Source organism: Mytilus trossulus, chromosome 9 (assembly GCF_036588685.1).
Source record: "Mytilus trossulus isolate FHL-02 chromosome 9, PNRI_Mtr1.1.1.hap1, whole genome shotgun sequence".
Classification (NCBI taxonomy): domain Eukaryota; kingdom Metazoa; phylum Mollusca; class Bivalvia; order Mytilida; family Mytilidae; genus Mytilus; species Mytilus trossulus.
The window spans coordinates 6,180,647-6,198,550 of NC_086381.1; the positions used below are offsets into that span (position 1 = coordinate 6,180,647).

Sequence of the window (17,904 nt, forward strand, 5' to 3'; positions counted from 1 at the left end):
ATAATCTTAAAAATTCATACATTTCATCAACAGTTATTCTCATTTAACATAGATGTGTGTAAAGGAGATGTGCATACAGTGGAGATCACCTCTAACTGTCATAATCTGAAAAAGGATTGTTCTAGGACAGAATGTAGAACTATCTTCTGACACTTGTAAGATAGTTCTAGCTAGAACAGTTCTAACCTACATTGTAGAACTGATTTGGTCAGTTCAACCTAAAACTGATGTACAAAGTTCAACCTAGAACTAATCCTAACAGTTTTAAGACAGTCTACCTAGATCTTTGGTAGGTTCTACGACTATAACAAATCTACGACTAGATCAGAAATACGACATGATTTCGCCACGACCTCAAGACTATTCTTTTGAACATGATTAAAGTCGGCTGCTCTCAACATGATATTCAAGACCTCACCAAGACAATACCACGACTATACTGTGAAATACATGACCGCACTACGATCGTCAAAAGCATTATTATTTTTAGAGCTCGTAGTGCGATCATGGCCTAGTGTGACGGGGCCCGTATATAGTTTATAGTATAAATGTTGCTGAATATTACCGAACATTAAGAAGGTGCTCTGAATGAAATTGTGAACAAAATATAAGGTATAACTATTTCAATACAACACGTGAAATTTCACTAAGTTGTACGACACTTATAGCACTTGCAAAGCAGTTTTAAAATCAAATCCTGTTTTTTTTTTATCACCACCTTTTAGACTTCATCCTGAAATAATGTGTACGAAAATATCAACCTAAAAAAGTTTTTAACAGTTTTATTTCTTTATAAATGTACGCATTTTAGGCATTGAATATTTAATGTCTGTTAGGAATCGAATTCACCTAAATCATAGTAATAAGTATTTTAAAATAATCTTATTTATACTTGTAAGACTTGTAACGCATGCATTTTTCTATCGGCATTCTTAAAATTGTATCTGTATTTAGATTTTAACTTACTACTGATAGAAAACATAAATTAGGTTAACCGTAAAAAGGTAAACTCAAATGGTACACTGATATAGTTTCTTAGTTCATTTTGGGAAATAACTTTATTTTTACAATAGAAATTACATTTTGATTAGTTGAAATAACCTCTAGCATAGCTGTTTTAACAGTTTTTGGCTCTATATTGTAATAATGCACGCGTGTTGGATTGCTAGTCGTAGTTTATTTGAACTTTGAAACCTGAGCGCCCATGTTTTTAACAAAAATATATTTTATGACACAAAGTAACCAGAAAGTCTCAACATTGTGACAGAAAGACTCAACCAATACCTTTATATCTCAACCATTTAGATTTTTTTTATTTTTTTTGCTAAGAGTAGGCTTGACAAACAAATATTTTTGCAATTTACAGACGTGGTTATCGTAAAGCATATAAAACACAAATAATTGGCATATTTTCTTGCTAAGTCATTAATATCAGTTCTATCGGATTCAAAGCATGTAAACATGATAATCCGTAGGAGAAAAGTGATTGAGACTTTAACTTTAAAATTGACTCTTAAACTTTAAGAGTCAATTTTAGATATTTTGAACCAAGAAGAGTATTATTTATCTATGGCATAACATTCTCCTTTTTTACCAAAAAATCATGGATTTTCAGTAAATTGACGAAAAGTCCACCTACCCTGTATTACAAAATCTGACATAAAAAGTAAAAAGATCACAAACTGAAACTACGTTCAAATTTTCCGAAAAAAATATTCAGGTTGGTGTCCGAGTTTGGTTTACACTTTACCGACCCTTTGATGTTTTGATGAAAGAATTTTTTTATATTATCATACTGTAGGTACATGTGCATAATCAGACGTCATTTCACTAAATTTCATTTAACTCTCGAAATTAACTTATTATTTCTCACCACAGAATAGCAGGAATTCTGCAGATGAGGATAACACTTGATAAAATTATGGCATGACCATGGGCATGATGACAAACAGACAAATTTAGATTAATTACGGAAGTGAGAATCATTATTTGATCTTATTTGGTGTCCATATTTAAAATATCAACAATAATAATAATTCTTTACTGTCATATAGATGGCACCAATCATTTTAAATTGAGCCCACCAATCATGACAAATTAGATCGACAGATTTCTTATTAGTTTGGGTGGACATGCATGGTGGCTTCATTGTGTCATGAATTATATATATATATATATATATATATATATCCATAATGCATTGTTTGATTAAAATTCAATAATGTTTCATTAATCAAAGTTATGAACAATTTCTTCAACTTTCAAATATATATATATATAAATGAAGTATTTCAAGATCTTCTCTTACATGTCTAATAATTTGAAACAATTGTCAAAAACTGTGACTTTTATCCTGTGACCTTTTGTCCTGTTACTCTCTGTCTGTTTACTGGCCCAGTCCCCCCTCACCTGAACCATTATCCGCCTCTGCTTTAGTTAGTTGAGTAATGTACTTTGTCATTATTAACATACATGTATTTTTCAACTCATTTTCTTAATGAGACAATCATGTAATCTTTTTTTTTTTTTATTAATTTTCATATATATGTTTATACTGTTCAATCATTGTCAATTGTCATGATTGTCATGTTGAGAAATAGAAATTCTTTATTAATCCAATTATTGACCCTTGGGTTTTAAATTTAACAATTAAGTGCCAGTCTTTGTAAAAATCAGGCAATTTATGTAAAAATCAAAACATGATTAGAAAAAACCCACCAAGCTAATCATGCTATTTACATGTAATACTAACCATCATTCTGAGTTAAAAATTATTAGTATTTTGTTTGTGTGTGTCTGGAATTATCAAATAACTTGGCTAGAAAATTGGTTAGAATGATTTTAAATTACAGAGTTATCTCCCCTCATTTGTTAATTTCTAGTGCATTTCAACCAAATTGTATCTTCTTTCACCAGAACAGAAAACGGAAATGAATGTTATTTTTGTGCATAACTACATATTATGAACTAAAATCAATGTCAAATTGGGTGGGTTTTTTTGGTCATGTTTTCACCACTGCCTGATTCTTAGGCAGACTGGCACTAAAATTACGATTTTTGTTATGGCAATGAAATATAAATAAAATAAAATACAACACAGGTTATTACATGCACATGGAAGAGACATAAGACATAAGACATTTTATTTCACTAAAGCACATAAGACATTTTATTTCACTAAAGCCCCCACATGGGGTATGTTAGTACAACATTTTTTAACAAACTATAAAAGTATGAACATATTTACATATTTACATTAGAACATGGTTAACAAAGGTGCAATAATAGTAAATATGATTAATACAGATATTTGACAGGAAGTACAAAATATAGTAACATGATTAAGCACATGTATTAACACTTTTACAAAATTTTGCTATTCCAGTAAGTGTGAATAAATCTGATGTATTCATCAATTCTTTAAATTTTAAAACATTTGGGTTTTTACATATATCTAAAGGTAAAAATTTAGCTCTAACATTGTTGAAAAAGGTACATTTGAATAAGTAATGGAACTCATCACCAAGTTCATTAGCATTACAAAGATTACAATGTCTTTCAGATCTATCAATATTAAAAAATCTCCCCGTTTCAATGGGCAATTTATTACTAAGGCAACAGAATTTACATAAATACATTCTTAGATCAGATGGTAACACAGTTAAATATTTCTCAAAACAAAAATCTGACTTGTATATTCTGTAATTAAGACATTGTGCAGAATTCATAACATTATTACTCCAGTTCAACATAAATTTATTACTTAAACATTTCTTGACATTCTTACTAATATTATCAGATTTAGCAATTATTTGATTATCCCACATCAAATTAAATCCACATTCATATAAAGTATTTTTGATTTCTAACAACCATTTAGAGTGGTAGATACCCCTTTTACTAAGCTGATACAATATAGAATACAGTGTATATGATTTTTTTTCTCTTTTACCACACATGATACGTTGCCAGAAACCAACCATTCTAGCTTTAATAAGAATATATGTAATGGTATTCTACCCAATTCTCCATAAATCATAGAATGAGCAGTACTTTTGTTAACATTCAAAATTATTTTACAAAATTGCATATATATGCAAGTTTTCTATAAAATTACAATTTTCAAAACCCCAAACTTCTGCACCATATAACAAAATAGGTACAACCATTGTATCAAAAAGTTCTAATTGCATATCAATTGGTAAATTCAACTTCCTAGCCTTTCTTAAGACTATAAACATGGCTTTTCTTGCTTGCTGTACAAGATTCGCTTTGGCGTCATTAAAATGACTCTTACATGAAAATATACTACCAAGGTATTGAAAATTTGTAACAATATTGAGGCTTTCACCACAATATTTAAAGTTCATATTATCTGTGTTAAGTCTAGATCTCGAGAATATTACAACTTAATCAATACAATTTTATTATATGAAAGGATTATTCCCCTTTGAATAGTAAATAATCTGAATATTGTGAACAGAGTTAGATAAAAAAAATAAGCAAAAACTAAGTTAAGGAAGCTAGCTTGTCATGTTTTAGATTATTTGTCCGATTTTCGGAATCCTCTGGTTGAATCCATTTGAATGCCTTGAAAAAATTGCCCTTTTCCGACCCTATGTTTTGAAACAGGGTAGGTAGGTAGGTAAAATATTATTTTTCCCCCAAAAAATAACTTAGCTTGGTATATTATTGTCATGGGTAGGCAGGAAGGTATAATATTTTATTTTATAGATACAAAATCTGTATAATGTCATTTTTGTCCGTTTTGTTTTTGCATAATATATAAGTTGTCTTGGACTATTGAGGGAGGGTAGGAGGGGTCCTAATCCCAAAATCCTGGGCTGAAAAACACCAGATCCCAAAATCCCAGGGTTAAAAACACGAAATACAGAGGTCTCGAAATTTGAAAAAAAATATTCTCGGATCCCGGAAGGGTCAATCCCAAAATCCTGAGCTTAAAAACATCTGATCCCGAAGTCCCAATAAAGGTCCTATCCCCCCTCACTTTGAGTTTTGAAAAAAAAAATATCACATAGAATGTGAAGCTAATTCATATGCACTACTATTTTGTTTTCAAATATCAAAATATAGAGCTGTGCCGCATATCTTCAATGTTTATATGCCTGGAACTTTGAGGAATTTGAACTTGCACTTATATTCTGTACTACGTACCTTGTATGCTTACCTAAAGGTTTTCTGTAAGAGATAACTTTGTACTGGTAAGATATGTCCAGGCAGACATACATTACAAGTAGAAAAAATCCCTAAAGTGTTAAAAATTTCGTGTGTGCCTTTGTTTCCAATAAAAATGCTACAAGACTTAAAACTCAATTGCCGATTTTACTGCCAGATATTCTCCACTTTACAGGGTTTTGACACTTTTGGTTCATGTAAGATATAAATAATATAGCGGCATCGTTAACATAATCATCCTGATCTGCGGATCACAAAAGGCCATCCCTACATAGAATACAACGTCCATTCACAAATAAGTTTGTACACACGTTGATAATTTTGTATGAGACCAACTTTTTTGTAAATGAACCCTGCTCTTTAAGTATAAAGGTACAGAGAAACGTATGTCATATCATGATTTCAAGAAGAGTTCAACATCGATTTCAAACAAATGCTTTGAAACTTCAAATGCAAGCGTTCATGTCAAACGCTCAGGTGATACCAAACGGACTGGACCTTATACATTAAAGATAAAACCCGAGGAATCCGGTAAAAAAGTTTTGAGCGGGAAATACAAAGATCAGATTTTTGGTAGAAATGAAAAAATAAAATAAAATAAAATCTTGCTGGTAAATACAAATATTTTTTTTTCAGGTGGAACGAATTTAAAGGGTCTGTAGGTAAAGGGCAAACAAACAATATTTTGATTTAAGCCTAACAGTATCTTTATCATTGTACCATGCTATAATACATGTAATATAGGGTTATTGCACGAATATTGGGGAATATTGTCCCGAGTAGAATTTTATATTGCACAAGGTTGCGAGTGCAATATATGTTCTATATTCCCCAATATTCATGCAATAACCCTTTTATTGTATAGCAATATAATATTTGAAAGTAAAAATTGGTTTAAACTAAGATTTAGTCGTTGATGATGTCATGAATTTTGAAGATTTATTGCACGCTAACTTTTGGTTATTTTCTGTGGGAAATATTATATTGCAATGCAATAAAAAACATTATTCCATATTGATAAAATATTAGTAGGTTTTTCTATATGAATGGGATTTTGAATAAATAAGCATATTCACCTGCGGAAAATGGATATTCACCGCGCAGAATGTCACGTGCTTTTACGTGTATAATTTTGGTAAAAAAGGTTTGAGGTACAATAGACCACTTTCGAGTTCATCCGTCACCGGCAAAAACTCGTCAATTATGCACGCCTTTATGACGTCATTTACCAGATAGAGGGGCTCGCCTGTATCCCTGCACTATTTACGTTCATCAAGCGTCTTGGTGATCTTCTCTGTGCAGGATAAACTAGAAATAATGGTTGCTCTGTAGGTACTTACTGACAATTCCCTAATGACAGCAGTGTTGATTGTCAATTTTGAGAATTCAATTTGCCGAATAATTCGTACAATATAGAATTATAGTTTTCCAACCACTCGCTCAACATTGGAAGGAAGTGACGACGCCCCTAAACGCACAAATGACGTTGATAAAGGCGCGTATAATTGACGAGTTTTTTCCGGTGACGGATGAACTCGAAAGTGGTCTATTGGTTTTGGTAAATATATTTCTATTACATTAATTTCTCTGGGAATATGGAATAAAACATTTACTGTCTTTTGTTTCGGTAAATATGTGGTTTTATTGACTTTTGAAAAACTGATATTCACTTCAGCCGTTGGCCTCAGTGAATATCAGTTTTTCAAAAGTCAATAAAACCACACATTTACCTCACCAAAAGACAGTAATTGTATAATATTTTTTGCAAATACCCCTTATTAGCATGATATATTTGTAAATAAATTTTGAAAAATAAAATAAAATATCCATAAATAATGAAATATCAATTGACTAGCACATTTTATTAAATTCAACACTTTTTGACTAAAGACTGTTTTCTCTAAGTACTGTTTAAAAAAGCAAGCTTTTTGAAAGAATATAATAAATTGATAGTATTTAAATATTGACAAGTCTATGTCCTTGTTCGAACATTTTTTTTGAGATATATATATATATATATATATGTAAATGATTTATCAATTGTAAATTTGGTGGTAAATTTTCTGTATAGTTTTCATAGTGGGTCTCATTGGGGTCTAAGCGGGACGCGGGATTGCCGATTTTTTGTAAGCGTGACACGTGAAAGTCAAATTATTTTGCCGTGAAAACGGGAAATGAGGTCTTGCGGGACCCGGGAAATGAAAAAAAAAACGAGAATTGCTTACGTACATAGTATAAGCGGGATACCGGAATCTGACAAAACAGTAAGCGGGTATCCGGGATCGGAACCCCCCAATGAGACCCCCTTCATACATTTAGCATTGAAACTTTTCATCTTTTTAAAACTGAGAAAAAATAACAAGGATTTTATTTCACTTAAAGAAATGGCTTCTGAAAATATATTATATCAAAATATGAAAAGAAAAAGTAAATTTGTTAGCAGGCTAAAATTTGATTGGGACATTATGAATAAAACAACATTGAACTATCAAGAGGATTCCTTATCTGACAAAAAGTAAAAAAATAGATGAAGCAAACATCTTTAACATGTTTAAGATTTATAACTGGTTTTGTGAATTGTTTAATAATTTTAAGACATTCGAAGGTCTGAGACAGTGTTTCATACAGCCATCTCTTTTATTGTATGTCCTTGTAATCTTCTAATCTGTGGATGATGTTACGATTTGTTTTGTCATGCATATATGATCTTTTGAGTAGTCATGATACGAACCATGGTTCTTTGAAGTTCATACCCAAGTTACAAAATTTATTGAGATTTTGGACTCTGTTGATCTTTCTGTATATCATTGTATGTTGGTACTTTCCATCATGTTCATTTCGCAAGCCACTTCAGGTCTTTTTCATTTAAACTTTTATAAGGGTTTAATGTGTAGCCCTATTTTTTTCATGTAAATTCTACTTGACCTAATCATGCTCATGTGTTGTCATACATGTAGGCTTCACAGAATGTTTTCAAGAAAAAGGTTTACAACATGTTGCCATTTGTTGTTTTCATTTGAATACATAGTCTTATTCTTGTTATTCTACTTGGTAAAAGTGATAATATAATCCTTTTTGCATCAATCTTTACACAAGTATTGGAGATGTTCAATTATTTCAATATATTTATACATCATCTCAGGATTGGTGTAAAATATTGCTTCCTACATCATTGTTCATACATGACATAACCATGGTAACTATATATAATGTATTAGTCAGTTTTGGTACATATGTTTTGCCTTCATCACTGACCATTAATCTTGTAAAAAGGTTTTTTTTGCTATTGACAGCCTCTCATGTAATTTCCAAATTGGCCTCATTTTTCCTATCCTTAACTTTTTCATTTGTTGTCTCTTAATTTAGGAATTCTAGGTTGGTTTGTTTTTCATTCAGGAAATCATTATACTGTAGCATTTCCTCCTCTGCAATAAAAACATGACTGCTTGTTGATTGATTCTCTCAAAATCTAGCATTTTATTGAGCATGTTGTGAAGTGAACTTTTTTTCATTTTCTAAGTTTTTTTCAGTTTCCTTCAGAAACCATCAGATTCATGTAATCTTTCTCTTAACAACTTGAGTTTAAGTGCATGTAGCTGTTTTCTACAGACTGGGACTTTAGTTATCTTCCACATGTATAGTTGCACAAACTTTATATCTTACTCTTCTACCCTGTTACTACATGTACTAAGCACGTAAAGGAATCTACTCCGCCTGAGTTTAGATACACTGAAACATCCCTCACACCATGTACCACACGATTATCTAAAATGATAATTAGAGAACAAATAAATCAAAATTACTGTATATTTATGAAAAATGTATATTCTGTATAATAAGCTAAAGAAAAATGGACAACAGCAAACTAAATGTTAATGTGAAAAAATGCACCAAAAAGATTGTTTTTCACACATGGACCATTTACTGTAAGTCCTTCACACTTTTCCTTAAATTCACAGTATGTGTACCAAAAACATCAATTTTAACCATTAATTTGGTGTATATTTTATAGAGTTGTCAATTTGAAAATTTTTAACTTAGCAGTTAATACATGTACATGGATTTTTTTAAAACCAATTAACAAATTAGCCAGTATGAAAGTTAATTTTCATAGAAAAAAATGTTCTTAATGGTTGACTGGGGTCAAAAAGTACTGGGCATTTTTGATATTCTTTTGACCTGTAGTCAAACAGTATTCACAACCGGTGTTGTTTTGGCTGTGAGAGATGCAATATTCGTAACCACATCTTGTCAGAGTGGAATGATTAAATGAAATTCCTTGTCTAGAGAAAGTTTTGCAATTATTGCATGTTAAGTACCCTTGCAGCAAAGATTTGGGTGGCTTGTTACAAGGCAATTAAAATACAACCTCTTTTTTAAGTAGCATTTTAAATGTCCAACCCTTAAAGCCAGTCTACATATTTGTATCTATAATATTTACACGACCTGAATATAGATTAATTGTAAATATATGTATTCTCATCATGAACATGCATGAAACATTTACCATGGAACACAAAGGCGGATTTAGGGGGGGGGGGGGGGGGGCAGGGGACCCGGGCCCCCCCTTTTGAGAAAAAAAATGATTATATAGGGAATCACTGAAGCGTGACGGGAGCAGGCCCCCCCTTTACGGCAGTCAATGGACCCCAACTTATGAAAATTTCTGGACCCACAACTGGAACGTTATGATTTATCAAGTTTGTAATTCCCAAGTCTAGTCCCTGTATAAAGTGCCCAAAACAATTACTAGTGTAAAACCATTCAAACGGGAAAACCAACAATCTAATCTATATAAAATAACAAGAAACGAGAAACACTTATGAACACATTAACAAACAACAACAACTTAACGTCCAATTCCTTACTTAGGACAGATGCAGCGGGATTAAATGCTTTAATAATGGTACATGTACCAACTTTTCACCCTATCTGAAACAATAGTGAAAATATTGAAAGACACATTATAATACATCAATTGTAATGGCTTTACTCAATCAAAAGATTAAATTAAATTATGTCATAGCTTTTTAGACTGATTCTCTCGTCAATTTGATATCAGTTTTTTTAGGCAGTTACATGTAAGCTGGCTTATGCGAGCACCCTGGATTTGTGTGCTACGCAATAAATGCTGAATTACATGCCATTGTTATTATCTAGCTGGATATAATGTTATTTATAACTTATTGGACATTTTGTTCATACTTTTCATTCTGGATTACAAAAAATATGACCAAAAAAACCTTAAATGATCGTCGATTTTCCCAAAAGTTTTGAAGTTGCACATAGGAAGTAGAGCACATAAGAAATCCTTATGTATTTTATTATCCCCTAAGCTTTTGGCTAAGATGTCAAAAACAAATGTATGAAATATGTAATCGCCGAAAATCTCTAAAGACAAGTAGTTTAGATTTCCCAAATTGCAAAAGTCGTAGGGATATTGTTTGTCATCTTCTTCTTCTTCTTCTTTCAGTAACTTCCTCCTGTGGTTAGGAGCACATCAATTTCTTGATTTTACACAATGGGCTTATATTACACAGACTTATACAGCTAAAATCACTTTGTTATTTCACAGTATAAAACGCAATTGCATATATTAAAAGACGATGGGCTTATTTTACAAGGACGATATTAAAAGTTATTCACTTTCAAATTGATACTTCGTTAAAAATAGTCTAAAATCTAAAATGACACTGATTCACTTAATGATATTAGTAAAACCGTGGTCTGACACTATTAAATATGACTCTATATTCTAGAAGGCATCAGCTACCACTTTGATACGGCAATTGTCTGTATATTCCGTATATTATTGATAATATCAACGTATTCCCAAGTACATATATATCTCAACTGTCCCCCATGTACTTCTCACTTCTCACTTCTAACTGTTCTTTATGTTCACTATTTTATGCTCTGAAAAGGATCGAAAGAAAGCTCAATTCCATGTTATTGTTAATGGATGTTTATATTATGATAGAGCATTAATCTGACTTAACCTCTGTTGATGTAATTTATCACACAGATTTCAACCATATTTAAAAAATTGTTGTCGTTTGGAAGTATAGAACCCGCTAGTTTTCTGCAGTCTACAATTAATTGGCTTAATGTTTCCCTATTTTGAAAATTTGTTTTCCACTGATCAATCCCAATTTTATTTATAACAGTCTGTTTTTGTGGGGCATAAAAAGTTCTACGGACCCCTTCCAGAGATGGACATCTAGTTAGGAAATGTAGAAAGGTTTTCTTCCTCGAGTTTGCAGAGGGGGCAAATTGGGTCTGTACTTCCTATATTAAATTTAGCTTTGGTTGCTTGTAAAAGGTAGGTCCCAGTTAGTATTCTAGCTTTTGTTATGGCTTTCTTTGTATCCCCTGGAATTTCTGTTGCTGTTTTCCAAACTGGATGTATTTCTCCTATATTGATAATGTCAGTACAGAGCCTAATCAGGGTTGATTTTTCTTTACTTTAAGACCTAAATTTATTACTCCAAAATGTATTGATAGCATGTCTAACGGATTGGTTCCATTTAATTTTTTTTGGAAGAAATATTAGAAGCTCATCAATGCTTGGTAGGCTATATTGAAGCAGGACATTCTCAGTTCTGTGTAGAAAAGTTCCATTGCAGATTTCTAGCCGATACTGACGCAACAAGATATCCTTAAGATTTTGATTTTCAGACGCTAGGATTGAATGCAGAAGGCTTAATTGTCTTTTGTGAAGCTCGGCCTCTATAGGGAGGGCACCCAGTAGTGAAAATACTGCAGCAGAAGCTGTTCTTGTTGGAAGAGCCTGAATATTTTTTAAGAAGGATAAATGGAAGTCACTCAAGTCGTTGATTTGGCTGTTCGTAAGAGGCAAAACTTCTAGACTGTAGAGCAGACGGGGTAATATGTAGATTCTATAAATGTTATAGGAAATCCTTGGATTCAAGCCGTTTGTACCATGTACACCTGTTGACATAAGTGAATAGGTTGTTCTTCGAGCTAAACTAACATAAGTGAATAGGTTGTTCTTCGAGCTAAACTAATGCGGTCTTTCACATTTATTATATTTTCATTTTTTGATGATCTTATAATACCTAGATGTGAGGCCTTATCTGACTTTGCAACAGACTTATCCCCAAGAGACCAGGAGGATATGGATGATTTTCTAGAATTTGTGGAGTTTTCATTTTGTTTAATGAGAACACTCTTTTCAGGGTGGATATTATATTGATGTTCTTTCGAATATGAGTCTACTACATTGAGCAGCCATGGTGGGGGAGAGACCGGAGGTAAAACCAAATTGTTGAGAAGATACATTCGAGATTGGATCTATAATTTTTTCCAGAAGTGCATGTTCAAATAGTTTTCCAAGAACAGATGAAACCGTTATACCACGATAGCTATCCATAATTTTGCCGTCTTTTCCTTTTTTACAAACTGGTGTTATTATGCCAGATTTAAAATGTTCTGGGGTTTTTCTGTCAGCTAATATTTGATTAAAAAGATTCTGTATATATGGGATGATTACTTTATCAGCCAATTTTAAATGCTCTGCAAAAAGGCCATATTCATCTCCAGCTTTTCCTGAATTCAGATTTTTAATAGATTGAATTATTTCTTCCTCTGTAAAATTAATTTTAGTTTCTATATTATTTTCTGAGAGTTCCTTAATTATGTTACAATGGAGCTGGCACATACGAAGATATTCCTCATTAAAATTTGTATCATCTTTTGGCGTGGCTAGATTTTTATAGTACTTGGCCAGGACTTCTCTTTGTTCATCTGGGCAAGTAATGTCTTTTTCTTCATGACGAATGACTTGGGTTACAGAGGTTTTGTTATTGCCTAGATTCCTTTTTATGAGTTGGAAAAAGGTTTTTGATGAGGGTTTCTGTTCTAATTGACTAAAAAAGTTTTCCCTTTCCATAGCTCTTTCCTTCCGGATCATTTTCCTGGCATTATATTTAGCTTCCTTAAGTTGTTTAAAGGAGTCATCTAAGCCTCTTTTTCGACCACCAATATCCCATATCCTGTGTTTTTCTTTACTGATGTTTAGCAAAATTTTGGTTTCGGCTGAGACCTTCAGTTTGGGGCCATTTAGTTTAATGATCCTTGACCGCGGAATAGCACATTTTTCTGCTTTTTTTAAACAGTATATTAAATTTCCAACCAGTTCAGTAGAGGTTAAATTTGAAGATTGGGTTTCTTGAAGTGTTTCTTTTAATTTTCCTTGGTACTTATTTAAATCCGCCCTATCCCATTCAATTTAAAACTTTTTCCCTGAATTAGAACTTTTTTTTAATGTTGTTAGATTGTATTTTAGCTGCCAGGACGCAGAAGACTGGAACATGAGTTGATAGATTGTTTCCACAAGTGTTTTCTATTAAGATTTTATCTACTATATCCAAATCCTGAGTCAGTATATAGTCAATTTGAGATGAAGATAACCCATTGTGATGGAAAAAAGTATCGTTATCCAAATGATTGCCTTTATTTATCCATTTGCCTTGAGTTTTGAATGCTCTTAAAAGCTTATCATGGGGGTTTTTCCTTGATGTTTTGAGAGTTCCGTTCAAGTCGCCACAGAGGATATGAGTAAGATCAGAATATTTTTCGGTTATATGTGACACTATGTCTAGATGTTCTCTATAGCCTAGTTGTGAATTTTGTGCCAGGGTTGGCATGTATGTATTTATAAGACATACTGTATGGTTTTCTAACTCTATCTTTATAGCCATTACTCTTGAATTACCATCTGGAAGTTTATGAATAAATTTATTAAGAGAAGAAGGCCACATGATTGCTGTACCTGCTTGTCCTCTGCGTGCTTTAAAATTAGGAATTGGATCATTGTCGTCATGGGAGCGTGAAAAAATGGTGTGTAGAGGAAAATGCTTTTCGAAGAAATTTGTTTCATATCCCCAAAGCCAGTGTTCTTGTAAACATATAATAAGATTATGGTCTTCAGCAAGGTCTTGGAGATAGTTAAAATTTGATTTTATCCCTTCAATGTTGAGAGTCATTATTATAAGTCCCGGGTGTCTGTCCACTGGAGCTGGTTTATATTTGGTGGTTTCTTCGATGGAGGAAGATATAAAAAATGTTGTGCAGGATCGGTGTGAGCGACATCTTTCTCAGGAGACATAGTTTGTATTGAATCATTAAGCAGATCTAATTCATTGACTGATTTTTGAATTACATTTGTTGTTATAGGATGACTGGTTGATGTTTTGATTTGGTAGTCATTTTGGATATTGGATATTGTGCTCTCAGTTGATGATTGACTATGATGGTTAATTTGGGCCTCAGTCAGTTTAGCTTGGACTTCCCATGCTGACTGTACAGATCCCTGTCTAAATGCCTCATTGACTTCATTTGAATGGATTATAGATTTTGCTTGATTATCACTATCAGTGCTCGTCAGTTTAGCTTGGAAAATCCATGCTGACTGATCTTTTACACTCTGCACATTATTATGGTTTTTTTACGTAGACCATCTGTTGTTAATCTTGAGGGTTGTGGAGTAATTAATGGCTCTAACGGGATTCTTGGTGTTTCTATATACTGACTCCTGACATTGTTTCTCCCAGAATAGAAATTCTTCCTGTGATGGTTAGCATTATTTAGGTGGGTCTGATGATTATTTGTAGTACCACTTGAGTAAGCATTTTGCTGCAATTTAGATGTCCTAAATGGAGAGGGATTCATTGGAACAGATTGAGTGTGTCCCATAGTATTTTGCTGATAAATTGGTTCAGAATTTGTTGGCGGAACATGCCAGGAAGGTGGTGGATGCCTATGATGGAAGACTGGCTGGTATGGAGGTGGTTGCAATCCATGCTGAAATGGTGGCGGTGGAAAAAACATTTGCGTTGGCATGGTGTAGGAAGGCATTGATGTTTGGCTTTGAAGTCTGTTGATTGTTTGTTGTTGTATTTGTATGGCCAGCTGGGTTGTCATTGCAGTTTGTATTGATAAATTTTGCATTGTCTGAGTTTCTACAGCTTTGAGTCTAGATTCCAGAGCTTGTATTTCAATTTGCCTTTGAAGATTAAGATATTGGTAGTCTAAAGATGTATGAGACTGTTGGAAATAAGATGGCTTAGAGCACTGGCATGGTTGTTGATCATTAGTGGAAGAATTTTGTATTTCGCCACCCCCTATAAGCTTTTCCCGCTTCTGAAGAAGATTGATAGTTTTTTCTTGTTCTCTTATTCGCTTTTCTAATTCTATAGTATATGTTCTGTTTTCAGCTGTTTTATTATTTTTTGAGCGATTTGATGATTTTGGTCTTGTCAGAGGAGTGTCCTTGCTCAGTTCACATACTGATGGGGAAGGTTGGTCCGAAGATTGCAGAGGTGTTATAGAAGGCTGACTAGATGGTGCATGTTGAGATAATTGAGAAGATTGAAGAGGTGTTGTGCTAGGCTGACTAGATGATGCATGTTGAGATAGTTGGATTTGTAGTACTTGGTCATTCTGATCTGGGCACAATATGATTGGGGTAGAAATTTCTTCTGTACTGGCAGATATAGGATGTGTAGTGTTGTCAGAATTTGGATCATAGAGATCATTCTCATTGCATGACATGCAGATAAATGGTGAATTCGGGTCAAGCTTATTTATATCAGCTCTTGTTAGGCCAACACAGTTGTAGTGATACCATTCATCACAGCCTTCGCATCCTATAGTGTTTAAAGAAGCTTCTTCACCGCAAGATGGGCAGGTGAATTTTTGTTCCTGACTTTGTATTCTGTTATTTTCTATGCAAAGATTAGGTTTTGGGCAATATTCATTTTGATGTTTGCTCATGTTATTCAGTGATTTGGGTTGTCTGTCCTGAATTACTGATTTCAGTTTTGTGTTTTTATCGTCCAATTGGTTGGAATTTACCCCAACATAATCCTCTAAAATAGTTAAGATAGACTCTGTGAAAATGTCTACTTTTTGGCCATTAATTAGAAGTGATGATGTTGTATTGTATACATTAATAGTAAACTTTAAATAGGAGCCTGTTGAACCATCCTTTCGTTTGTTCAGAATTTTATATCGGATCTCAACTATATTGTTAGTTTTGTCTTTTACGGTCTCCGTATTAACCACATATTCTAATTGAAAGGTTTTACTATGAAGAATTTCCTCCAATTTTGCCTTTGTTAATTCAAATGCTGCTGTATTGCATTTAATTATGAAATTATTTTTTGGCTTCATTTCATAGGTAAAGGGCAGTGACGAGCAGTTCTCCTGTTTTTTTTTTTTTTATCTAGGGCAGTTTCTTGGTTCAGAGTGTAATTTTTTTGAAATAATTTCATATTTGATTTTTGAGGTGACAGACTTTGACGCATTAAATTGGTATTTGATCTATTGCTCCTGCGCAATGATTTTGGTGGGCTGTAACCTCCTGTAGCCATAATGTAATGTTATTTATTTATAGAATACAGATGAAAATTTTATAATATGGATTTATATAAAGCGGAACAGATGACCTGTGCTCCTTAGGTAGCAGAGAAGTGTAGATTTTCACTATGTGTTTGTACTATTCGGACTTAAACCCAAGAATACAATCCGATCAGTTTAGCTTGGAACATCCATGCTGACTGATAGTATCTTTTGAATTAAGAATGATCCAATATTTGAGATTTTGGTGTAGGAATATTCACATATATCAGTTTAGCTTGGAAAATCCATGCTGACTGACTATTTTAAATAATGAAGAATGCAAAAACGCTTGAAAGTTAAATTTTGGTGTAGAAGCTTTCACATATATATCAGTTTAGCTTGGAAAATCCATGCTGACTGAATATTTAAATTGATTAAGAATGTAGATCCTTTCGAAAAAGAAAATTCAAGGCTTTATTTATTAGTTTACTTTATTTCCAGCAGTCCTTCTTGTATTGTTGTGCAATTTTGCTTAACCAGGTTCTTGCCAAAAGAAAACCTGGATGAATACCGTCAGTTAGAAGTGAGAAATTGGTTTTTGACTTTTTTTCCGGTTTTCTGTGTTTTCCTTTTTTGACTGTGGTATTGTAGATGAGGTCTGTGCTAAAAGATGGAGAGTGGCGGTTTGATTGATTGTTTAAGGTTCTAATTTCGTGATTTAGTTGATATACTTGTCTGTTTAATTCTGCGTCTTGATCTACAAAAGTCTCTGGGTGAGGGTGACCTTTCTGTTTGTTGTATTCCAGGATTGAGTATATAGGGGTCTCCAAAAAAGTTACTTTACAGCCAGGATATTTTTTAATGATGCTTATTATCTGGTTAAAATATTCTATTATGTGGTCGATGGTTTCGTCGCCAGTTTGTGATGTAATTGAAATATATTTTCCTTGTTTTGAGGTGAGGTCACAAGTACCGAGCCATACATAGAGCCAAATGTTACCAAGAGTTTTAACTTTTTCTGCAATGATATTTTCCAAGTATTGGACTCGTTTCTGGACTTTTTCAGAAGATTTACTCCACCATATAATTTCCCTTTCGGACTGGTGAGTTTCCTTACCCTGCAGCCAGCGCCCCTTGCTATCTGTGAGGACTACCGGGGTATGGGTTTTTACGTTACCGTAAGGCAGCCTGTATTTTGCCAGACATTTTGTGAGACGGTTTAATGACATGAATTTCCTCTGTTATATTTATCAGAAAATGCAAAAGTATTTACAGATTGGAAAATAAAAATATATATACAGTTCTACCTGTCAGCCAAATAGTGTTGTACCGGGATGGTTATGT

The 17,904-nt window shown here is 33.1% G+C and overlaps 1 protein-coding gene and 1 long non-coding RNA gene across 5 annotated transcripts in view; one reads left to right on the forward strand and one right to left on the reverse strand.

Moving 5' to 3' along the window:
- Nucleotides 1–1,728: 1,728 nt before the first annotated feature.
- LOC134685029 (uncharacterized) overlaps nt 1,729–17,904 on the forward strand; it is a 90,602-nt gene continuing 74,426 nt past the window's right edge. For all 4 annotated transcript variants that reach the window (XM_063544384.1, XM_063544385.1, XM_063544386.1 and 1 more), the window contains exon 1: nt 1,729–1,797. The gene's annotated coding sequence lies outside the window, so the exon portion shown is untranslated. The remainder of the gene's footprint in view (nt 1,798–17,904) is intronic.
- Nucleotides 7,257–17,904, reverse strand: part of LOC134685030 (uncharacterized) — a 35,701-nt gene continuing 25,053 nt past the window's right edge. The window contains exon 5 of the long non-coding RNA XR_010101249.1: nt 7,257–8,961. This is a non-coding gene — a long non-coding RNA (uncharacterized LOC134685030). The remainder of the gene's footprint in view (nt 8,962–17,904) is intronic.